Raw genomic sequence first — 9,420 nt, forward strand, 5'->3', positions numbered from 1 at the left:
ATGCACTATAAAACTTTTCAAGTTTTTTTCAGACTCTTTCTCAAAACTCAGTTACCTTGCACAGGACTTCTCTGCACAACGTCCCCTTTCCCTCTTGGACCCAGTTACCACCTTCCTGTCTCTGCAGGCTGGGGATGACCCACAGCAACTCCACAGATGATTATTTCACCCCCACAGAAAGGCACAAGGGTATTGTCACCAGTTTAAGCCTAAATAAAACATATATTTGAGTTATTTTTGATATTCTATTTATATATGTATGTATAGTATATATATACACACACTCAAGGAAATCTCTTCTGTGCTGCTGTTCCAAGGCTCCTGCATTGCTCCACATTGTCTTCCTGCTCCATGCTATCTCCATGGCATTATTCCACTGTTGTAAGGTCCTGTGAAGACAGAAAGCCAAAGAAAGTTTTTTAGGCTCTGGGAGGGATGAACCCCACTGTCCCTAAGGTGCAAACCACTCCTGTTTGTGAGATCTGGCCTTCCCTCCTTATGCAACAGCAAGCAGAGGAGAGAAGCTGCCATTTGACCATAAATCACAGAATCCCAGGCTGATTTGGGTTGGAGAGAACCATAAAGATCATCTAGTTCTAACCCCCTGCCATGGTCAGGGACACCTCCCACCAGCCCAGGTTGCTCCAAGCCCCATCCAACCTGGGCTGAGACACTGCCAGGGATGGGGCAGCCACAGCTTCTCTGGGAAACCTGGCACAGGGGCTCAGTACCCTCACACCAAACTATTTCTCCCTCAAATCTCACCTCAGTCTCCCCTCTTGCAGCTTAAAACTGTTCCCCTTCATCCCTTGTAAAAAGTCCCAGCTCTCCTGGATGAAGAGAATTGCAGTCTTTTTCTATAATAACTGACAATTTCAGGGTGGATGGGACCTCATAGAGCTGCCTTGTCAACCCCTCTTCCCAGTGTAGGACTGGATATAAAAAGAGACTTCTGCTCCTTTTTGTCTTCTCTTCTTCCAGACTTTAAATTAAAAAAAAAATTAAAACCAAAAACCTGAACAACCCAGCTTCAACAACAAATAATGCTGGGAAAAGAAGAGAAGCAACAATTTTTGGCAAAAGCACCTTCCCAAATTCACACCAGCAAACATGAACTTGGTGGCAGGAACATGGTGAATGACCCCAGATGACCCTTGTCATGGAAGGGGGAGTTCTCTGCACCAGGAGGAGCATCATCCCATGGAACAGCAGCAGTACCAAGACACACTAGAGGCCTTCCCTGGTTTTTGCATCATCTTCCTCCTCTTCCTCCCAGGTCACAGGACCTCTGCCTGGCCCCACCAGTGCTGCTGTGACAAAACATGCTGATCTGTCAGGGCACACGGCGTGCCTTGCCCGGCGTGACCCGCACAGATGGATTGCTAAGGAAGCGCTGGGAGAGGAAAGCCAAGTGGCCCTCGCTGCAGTTGAGCCGGGAGAGCTGGAGTCCAGAGACATTCCTGCCTTAATTAGGAAGGTTGGGCAGGAGCCAGGGGTGGGTCAGCAATCTCCTTCCTCCGGCTGCAGCCGTTCCCGCCACAACTTGAATCACACCTCTCGGAGACGCTCCCGGGTCAGGCACGGGAAGTTCACGGTGGCAAACGCGCCGGCGGGGAAAGGGATGCAGGGGAAGTTCATCAGGGTTCAGCCAGAGCTGGGTGAGGAAGAAAAGAAGCCTGATAAAATAAAAAAAAAAAAAAAAAAAAGAAAGAGGGAGAGGAGTTTCAGTGGTGACCCCCTGGGACTCCTCATCTCTCCTCCAGCTGGTGCAAAGTGCTGGGTGCGTTGAAGAGAAATGCTCACAGCTTACAGTGGCTTTGGAGAGAAAAATATGAAAAAAAATTAAAAAGGTACAGTGTTATTGTTACACCTCACCTCGAGGAAAAACAAAGGCTCCAGGTCAGAGGATGCTATTTCTCACTTCTTCAGGCACCTTGTTGCAAACTGCCCCACTGATCTTGGAGGGGTTTGCTGGGCCGTGCGCGCTGTGTGCTCTGCAATACAGAAAAGACCAAACAAATCTCTCCAGGCAGCCAGGGTCAAGCCAGACCATTCTTATCTCCGAAGCCAAGCAGGAGGAGATTGCACTTCCTAGCAGAGAGAAAAACCAAGGCAGCAGAACGAAAAAAAAAAAAACACAAGGGAAGTGTTACTCAAATTATCTCCACAGAGAATGGAGGGATCAGCGTCCAGCGAACAAAGAGATCGGATGACCAGATGGGAGAGATCAAGCCAACCACAAAGCCTCTGTCCAACATTTTTTGACAACTGCCAGAGCCATATGTTCATGAGGATTGTGGAATGATTGGGAAGGGCGGTGGACTCGGAGAGAGCCTGATGTGAGCCAGGGCACCTTTGGGGTGCAACCCAGATTGCAGCCTGGGGCTGTGTGAAGGGAAAGAAGCTGGTAGATCATTTAGCTCAGCTCCTTGCTGGGCTCCAACCAGCCCTTCTCCTGCTTTTCCCAGTGTTTGGTCCGTCACTAATGAGCCATGTTCTGAGGGGAATTCTTAGGTCATTTATTTTGCATCATGTCTGCTAGGAGAGGTAGCAGGACTCTGGCTAATTAGGAAAGCAGACAGATAGTACCTAACAAAGCCAAGGACAGAGGGACCGTGTCTGCACACACAGAGGATGGGAGAGACCCTTTCTGCCAGCCTCGTCGTGAATGTGAAGGTTTCTGGAGGGCAGAAGTGGCACATCCCCAATGGCCTGTTGTGCCCTTTGTGCAACGTCCCTAAAGAACACACTTTCCTCATCTATTTTGTCAGCTGCTCTTTTGATTACTTTAGCGCATTCCAAGGAGCGCGGGGAAACACGACGGACAACATTCTGGAAGAGGGAAGGTGACAGGAGTGATGAGTAATGGCAGGGATGACTGGAGATGTGCAGGGACACTCAGCCCTGGCCTGGGAACGTGCAGTTTGTCACCCATTAATGAGTGGTCCCTTTGGGGTGCCTACTACACCCCGAATTCAAGACCCTCCTCAAGAGAACTCAGGAACAACCAGTTGACCCTCTGGGAAATCTTTTTTTGCCCCCCAGAAATGGAGAACTTAGCCCCATAATATTAATTTAATTTTTGGCTTGACATGAGTGATTTGACCAAGGGATCATTTCTCACCGTGAGTTTCCAAGCTGGCCTTTGGCTTTGACAGAGCCTTGGAGTCCATCTGCAACCAGAATAACACATGTTTCAAAAAGCAAAGTTCCTTCTCATGTAGGTTTGCTTTCTTTTGCTCTCTCACACACATTCGTGGAGCCTGTGATGGAAAAAACTCTGTTTTCCTTAAGGAGGTGGGCCAAAAAGCTGTTGAAGATCACTGCCCTCATTTTACCAATTACAACCAGACACAAAAGGGTCACTCAAGGAAGCCAGGACCAAAGCAAGGTTTATAAAGCTTATATTCCCATTGCAGCAGGGAGAAAACTGGGAGCAACAAGTCAACTGCATGAATGCCTTCTTCTCTGAGGCCAAAACAGTGCACTAGGAACAGTGAGGATCACAGATTCACTGCCTCCATGTGTCTCCTTCCCCAGGAAAACTGTTTTTGTCACCAAAGAGAAGTTCATTGATGGGGTTAGGGGTGTTCACAGTGTTGCCTGGGCAGAGCACACATCACGTCAGGATCTTTTCATGGAATAGTTTTGATTGGAAAAAGCACCAATGTGCCATGTGGTGGGTCAGAAACTTGACCCAAGACACAATCATAGAATTTTTTTGGTTGGGAAAGACTTTAAGATCATTGAGTCCAACCATTCCCCCAGCAGTGCCAAGGCCACCCCTGCCCCATGTCCCTCATCCCCACATCTCCAGGGCTCTGAAACCCCTCCAGGGATGATGGGGACTCCAGCCCTGCCCTGGGCAGCCTGGGCCAGGCCCTGACAACCCTTTCCAGGGAGAAATTCTTCCCCAGCTCCAACCTAAACCTCCCCTGGCACAACTTGAGCCTCTTTCCTCTTCTCCCATCCCTTGTTCCTTGGGAGCAGAGCCCGACCCCCCCTGGCTCCAACCTCCTCTCAGGGGCTTGCAGAGAGCCAGAAGGTCTCCCCTCAGCCTCCTCTGCTCCAGGATCAACACCCCCAGCTCCCTCAGCTGCTCCTGGGCAGACTTCTGCTCCAGACCCTTCCCCAGCTCCATTCCCTTCTCTGGACACACTCCAGCCCCTCAATCTCCTTCTTGTCCTCAGGGGCCCAGAACTGAGCCCAGGATTTGAGGTGCAGCCTCCCCAGTGCCCAGCACAGGGGGATGATCCCTGCCCTGCTCCTGCTGCCCACACCAGGGATGGTCCCAGCCAGGATCCTGGTGGCCTCCTTGGCCCCCTGGGCACACCCTGGCTCCTGTTCAGCTGCTGTTGGCCAACACCCCCAGGTCCTGTGCACAGAGCAGGGTGCTCATTGCACCTTGCAAAGTTTTCCTAATACCAGTGAATTTTTTGGGATGTGAAAGAAATCATCTGAGTTATGCCAGGAGCTGCCCAAGCAGCTGGGGAAAAGCTGTTCTTGAGACAGTTCCTGCCCAGGTGGGACAGGTCCTGGCACAACACCCAGCTCCAGGGATATGGTACTGGGGGAGGGACAGGGATGTGGTTACAGCTGTAGGGATATCCTCTGCCTATGTGCTAACAAGAAATCTCACAAATAGCCATTTTTCACAGCAGGTTTTCCAGGAGTCTCATTTTTTCCTCCCTACTACCTTCTTAAGACTGTTTTTACCCTACTATATTTTTCTATTCATTACTAAAACTATTTGTCTTTCACCTGTTGGAAGCCAACCGTAGAGTGAATAATTTCTTCCTTTTTTTTTTTTCTTTTTTTTTTTTTTTTCTTTTTATTAATTTTTTTTTCTTTTTTTTTCTTACAGAGATTTTATCTATGCAGTTCTTGCATGCTGGTAGGGAAAAAATTGTCCAAAGCTGGAAAACACCAGCATTTTCTGCAGCAGCCTTTTTGAAAGTAGCAATAACTCAATGAAGTGGTTAGGAGTTTACAAGAGCTTGGAAAAAATTACCTCCTTTTAGTAAGTGTTAATTATATGACTAATTAAATAGAGAGAAGGTTGAAACACCCTCCTAGTCATAACCTGTGTGCTCCCAGCTTGGTCTTTGCGTGACAGAGAAAACAGGGAATGAATCCTGTCTGGCCTTCGTGGCAGGAAGTGTCTACTAAACCAGCTCTAACTTCTAATTTATTTATCTGGGAAGCTGTAAGGAACTGTTTTAAAATTGACCAACATTTCAGCTACTTAAAAAAAATCCAACAGAAAAAAAAAAAAAAAAGATCAACCAAAAACCAACAACCCAACCCCACCAGCCATTGAGTAAAAACACTTTTGGAGCAGCCCAAGTTTTAGGAAAGAGATATAAAAAGCCACTTTGTTTATGTTTTTCAGCAGTGGTATGTTGGCTTCTTTCTTTCTTTCTCCTAAATGACGGCAAAGAAAAAAAACATTATGTTAAATCTCTTATCTTCACCCAAAGTGGTTGCAGCTATCATAAAACACACACATTGTGTCATTCCAAAGCACAAATGGGCTCACAGTCAAACATTCTCCAGATTACCTCCTCTTTTTTTTTTTTTTTTTTTTTTTTTCCTTTTCATTTATAATTTTGAAGGCATTATTAAAGTTTAGCATATTCAAGAAATAAGGTGCTTTACCTCTGGTCAGACCTCAATCACATCTTTCTGGAGAAGCACAAAGAAACCACTCAGCACTGCAGATCCAACCTGTCACTTCTCCCAGGGATTTTAACCAACGCAAAAAATGCTCCAAAAGTAATGGGAATGAGGCTGTGATAGAGAATTTTGGGGTCAACAGCAAGACACCTGGCCCAGAGCTTCTGCTGTGCTGTGGGCAGCTCATTTAACCTCCTTGGGTGTCTAAATCTTCTTCAAGTCCTCTGCCAAGGCTGCTTCCATGGGACATTCTTTTCCATCCAACACAACTACATCCCAAATGCTTCAGGTCAGACCTTCAGAATAAAATATTCTTTTTTTTCTCTGGGGTGATCTGAGCTGCCACAGGGGAGCTGGTGTGAAGGACAGGCTCTTTCCTCCACTGCCCTCTCCCTTCCTGCTGCCAAAATCTCCCCTTGCACAGCTGGATGGTTTGGAGCTGCTGTTGGAGGGTAGGATGTTAAAAACCTGAGCCAACTCCAACTGGAGAGCATCAGCCAGAACCAGCACCAGGGAAGCCTGGCTAAAAATAAGCTGTAAATAGAACAAAACCATGGAAGGTGGAAAGCAGTGTGGTGGTTAGGGTGTGCTGCCCCTTGGGGGGTTACCTGGGAGAGGTAGGAGCAGAGCTGCAAGTTGTTGTGGTCCCATTGAATATGTTGCAAGCCATAGATTCATAGAATCCCAAACTGGTTTGGCTTGGGAGAAACCTTAAAGCTCATCCAGTTCCAGGGGCAGGGACACCACCCACTAGACCAGGTTGCTCCAAGCCCCATCCAACCTGGCTTTGAATACTTCCAGAAAATCAAGAATAAAGCACTGCAGGCACAAATAAAAGGCTGTTTAGACAAAGCCAAAAGGATGTTTTGGCAAAGCTCAGCACATCTGATGTTGCTGAGGCCATCGGATACCAGGAGAAAGGGAGGAGTGTCCCCTATCCCTGGAGCATCCATCGCCCTTCCAGCACATTTCAAAGAGGTTGTGCACACTGGAGTCCTCCTCTGTCCCCAAACTCCCTGCCAGCACTGCCAGAAAAACTGTTTGACTCAGAGGTTTCTGTGGTCTCTGCTGGTTTTTCTTCCCACATCCTGCCCCGTTGCAGGATGACTCAAACAGTGATGCCTGAGTCATGCTTGGAGATGTTCAACCCCAAGGATCACACCACCGTGGCCCAAAACTACAGGTGGATTTCCCAGCCCTCTCTCCATGGAGGGCTTTTCCTCTCCTGCTTTTTGTTGCCTTTAAAGGCTCAGTGGCTGCAGGTAACCAAGAAGAGGCAAGGACTGAAAGGAAGGTAGACATGGAAGAGGCACAAAGGTGGTGAAAATGATGAACTGGAGGAACAGAGATGCTCAGAGGTGCCCTCATGGGCAGCAAACCCAACAGCCTGTGCATGCCCAGCCAACCAGTACCAGTAGAGCTGCCTCAACATCCCCAAACACCATGACAGAAGCAGCCTGGGGGTTGTTATGATCTTGGACATCAAGGACCCAAATCCACAGGAAAGCAGGATTTGCTTTTGCAGCTGGTTGGAAACACACGAGTCCCTTGTACCCTCAGGGCTGTGCTTTGCTTTGATAGCTGTGGTGAGCCTGGAGTTGTGTCATCACCATGGGGACACCTTCCAGAGTCAGACAGAAGCTACCAGACCACAGTTCACCTAGGGAGAGGTTTCCTCTTCCTGCATCAATGGGAACCTAGGGGAGATAGAGGAGATTTTGAGGGGAGATTAGATATAATTTTTTTTTTTTTTTTTCTGTGAGCCCCTGGCCCAGGTTGCCCAGAGAAGCTGTGGCTACCCCATCCCTGGAAGTGTTCAAGGCCATGTTGGATGGGGCTTGGAGCAACCTGGGCTTCTACAAGGTGTCTATGACCATGGAAGGGGATTCAAACTAGGTGATATTTAAGGTATTTAAGGTCCCTCCAAACCCAATTCATCTGTGATTCTATGGAGCTGAATCCTTCACATCTCTGCCCACCAGCAGCCAGTTGGGATGCTATCAGACCCATAGGAGGGAGGTCCTAGAGGCTGGAAAACAGGTGTCATCCTCACCAGGCAGTTCACACACACCTGCCCAAAATCCACTGTATGGGGACAACTGGACATGACAACAACCAAGAGACACAGGCTGAAGCCACCACTGCTCTGCAGAAGCCATGCCTCTTCCCTCTGTGTGGCACAACATCCAACCTGCCATAAAAGACTAAACAGGAGGCTTGCATGGGGCCAACAACCCAAGACAGTCAATCTGCAGGTGAATCATGGAATTGTTTTGTTTGGAAAAGACCATCAAGATCATCCAGCCCAAGCATTAACCCAGCACTGCCAAGGCCATCACTGCCCCATGTCCCTCATCCCCACATCTCCAGGGCTTTGAAACCCCTCCAGAGATGGGGACTCCAGCCCTGCCCTGGGCAGCCTGGGACAAGGCCTGAAAGAGCCTTTCAGGGCAGAAATTTTTCCTCACCTCCAATCTAAAAATGAACAATAGATGCTTGACTCTTCCAGACAGAAACCTGTAAAAGCAGCCCCCCGCTTTAAAAACAAAGCCTTAAGCTTCAAAACAGCCTCAACGCACAATTTCAGGGAAATTTCTGCAAGTGTTTGTTCCTGCCAGTGCCCTGAAAGTGAGGGATTTCATGATCCTGTAGACCTGACGTGCTGGAAGGAGCCTTTGCCCGAGCAAGCCGCCCGTGAGTCACCAGCTCTGAGCGGGCACCGGCAAACAAACACCCAGAGCACAACACGAGCACTGATAACACTTGTGCCAGGCAACAGCCAAAGGACCTTTCAGCAGCTAGAACTAATCTATTCCCACTGCCACGCCACATTACTTTCAGGGACAAAGTGGGAAATCTTTTTTTTTTTTTTTTTTTTTTTCCCCCTTGGTAATTAAACATTTGTTACCACGCACAAAATGCAGAAGCCGGTGCCAAGCGGACATGCCTAGATAGAGCCTAATATTAGATTTCACAAAAGCATTCATCCTGTCTAAACAAACATCCTCCACACAATATTAACCTTAAAAAAAAAAAAAAACAAACCACCAACCTTTGCCCAAACAGATGTGGGCACGGCTCAGCATCCCTTCCCAGGACGAAGCAGCAAAACCCTCCCCACCATCCCTGACCATCCCCACGCTCCCACCAAGCACTGACACGGTGTAACTTTAGGAAGTTTTGCCTAAAACTCAGTTTTTAAATTTAAAACCCTATCAGTCCTCATTTGCCTCCTAGCAGAGGCTTCGTCTAAGGTTTCTTCCGTGGGTTTTATTGCCCTGCAAAGTTACTCACTTTTTGTGACAGCCAGAGATAAAGTCCTGCTTTTAACAGCTGAGCAAATTTGCTGGCAACTGATATACGATGTTGATTAACCAGGAATATGGTTCAGGTCTGGTCGAACAGGCAAGTGGCTGGAAGGGGAAAGCAAGTTTTTTCACAATTTGTTACACACAGTAGCAAGAAAAACAGGAAGTAGGTGTTTATTAGCAGTTTCCAAATATACCAGCCAAAATAAAACTCCCCGTGCAGTCTGAGGTATTCAAAATACAGCAAGGACCAGAATTCCTCAGATTATAAGAGGGTAATTAATCACAAACAGTGTTCACAGACCAGTGATTTGGAAACTTCCTTTTTATTGAAGATCTGGATCAAGAGCAAACTTCAAAGCCCAACTAATTGATCTGAGATTCATTGCGTCTGGTCGATAAAGCAAAAAAATAAAATATCATTCTGACATGGCCA

The 9,420-nt window shown here is 47.6% G+C and overlaps 2 long non-coding RNA genes across 2 annotated transcripts; both read right to left on the bottom strand.

The window, feature by feature from the left end:
- Positions 1-231: 231 nt before the first annotated feature.
- LOC139796791 (uncharacterized) lies at positions 232-4,787 on the bottom strand. Its single transcript, XR_011726149.1, has 3 exons — positions 1,876-4,787; positions 766-1,676; positions 232-389 (listed from the first exon to the last, which is right to left on the bottom strand). It is a non-coding gene; the product is annotated as an uncharacterized lncRNA (long non-coding RNA).
- Positions 4,788-5,170: 383 nt separating this feature from the next.
- On the bottom strand, positions 5,171-9,189 carry LOC139796792 (uncharacterized). Its single transcript, XR_011726150.1, has 2 exons — positions 7,748-9,189; positions 5,171-7,373 (listed from the first exon to the last, which is right to left on the bottom strand). It is a non-coding gene; the product is annotated as an uncharacterized lncRNA (long non-coding RNA).
- Between the last annotated feature and the right edge of the window lie 231 nt (positions 9,190-9,420).

This window comes from Heliangelus exortis, chromosome 5 (assembly GCF_036169615.1).
Source record: "Heliangelus exortis chromosome 5, bHelExo1.hap1, whole genome shotgun sequence".
NCBI classification, from domain to species: Eukaryota; Metazoa; Chordata; class Aves; order Apodiformes; family Trochilidae; genus Heliangelus; species Heliangelus exortis.